The 1317-nt window shown below is 44.6% G+C and overlaps 1 protein-coding gene and 1 pseudogene across 1 annotated transcript in view; both read right to left on the reverse strand.

Annotated features, from left to right (window-relative positions):
* LOC102240832 (dihydropyrimidinase-related protein 2) overlaps positions 1-1317 on the reverse strand; it is a gene marked incomplete at its 3' end in the record, with an annotated part of 74998 nt that overhangs the window by 57468 nt on the left and 16213 nt on the right. The window lies entirely within an intron of this gene.
* The window catches only part of LOC102240532, a 4943-nt pseudogene that overhangs the window by 789 nt on the left and 2837 nt on the right, over positions 1-1317 (reverse strand).

The raw sequence follows: 1317 nt of genomic DNA on the forward strand, positions 1-1317 counted from the left end.
GGGGCCCGGGGCTCCGGGCCCTGGACGCCGAGCAGCCACGTGACGTGCCAGCCTATTAGTTGTAGTTTTGAAGTGGTTGTGCGAGGCAGCAATTTCAGGTGTTTACCTATGCCGCCATCTTGGTTTCTCCTAAAGTCATTTTTTAAAACAGTGAGTGGCAGATGAAGAAACAGAGATATGTGGATAAGTATTTAGAAAAGTTTGCTAAGAAAAGGAGTAGAAAATAGTACAATCTGGAGAGGATTGTGGGGTCAAGAGAGGATTTTGTGAGTTTTATTGTTGCTGTTGTTTTATAATGTTTTATAATGGAGATGCTAAAGGACCTTCGTATGCTGATAGAAATGGTCTAGTAGTGGCAGGAGTGGGTGCGGAACTTGTAGGATGCAGAAAGTGATGGTATTCAGGGTATAGTTAACAGATGGCCATAGGCAGAGTAGGGACCTTCCTTCTGCTGTGAGGGGTAGGGAGGGGAAGACAATACCAGTGAGGGAAGATGACAAATTTGGTGGTGAGAAGATAAATGAGACCCCTCCATAATCACATCTAATAAAATATAAACATTGTCCAAGTCACAAAATACCAAACGTCTCCCTCTCCCAAACAGTGTGAGTGCCTCTACTTCTTTACCAATCACAGCTTCGGCCCCTCAGTCTAATCTGCCCTTCCATAGATAAGGTTTCTTGATATACTCAGTCATAGAATTTTCCCCACTCTATGGCAGCACCCAGTCCAGAGGGAATCCTTACTTCCTTGGACCCTGCCCAAAATCACCACACCAAAGCTCAGATCCCTGTGTCATACTCTCCTTCAGCGATGGCCATGGTTCCACAAGTATGTGTTCTCCCTCAACGCAACAAGTTATAAACCCAATTCACTTAACTACAGGTGTGGTCCTAGTGGGGACCATATGAAAGGCATTGACAGTCTGCACAAGTAAGAATTGAATGATTATTTGACAGGATCAAGAGTATCTTTCTCAAACAATAATGAAAACATAGAGACCTCATTAAAGTCAGAAATCAAAAAGGGAACCCTCATACTACCACCACCTTCTGACATGTTTCTAGAAGGTCTAGCCAATGTAATCAGACAAAGAAGAGAAATAATAAATAAAGGCATTGGAGAAAAGACATAAAAGTAACATTAGGGCCCTGGCCGGTGTGACTCAGTTGGCTGAGCTTTGTCCCATGCATCCAGAGGTCACAGTTTGGATTCCAGGTGAGGGCACATGCTCAGGTTGCAAGCTCAATCCCCAGTAAGGGGAGGGGGGGGATTGCAAAAGGCAGCTGATCCTTGTTTCTCTTTCTCCCTCTCCCA

The sequence above is a fragment of the Myotis brandtii genome, unplaced genomic scaffold (assembly GCF_000412655.1).
Source record: "Myotis brandtii unplaced genomic scaffold, ASM41265v1 scaffold990, whole genome shotgun sequence".
NCBI classification, from domain to species: Eukaryota; Metazoa; Chordata; class Mammalia; order Chiroptera; family Vespertilionidae; genus Myotis; species Myotis brandtii.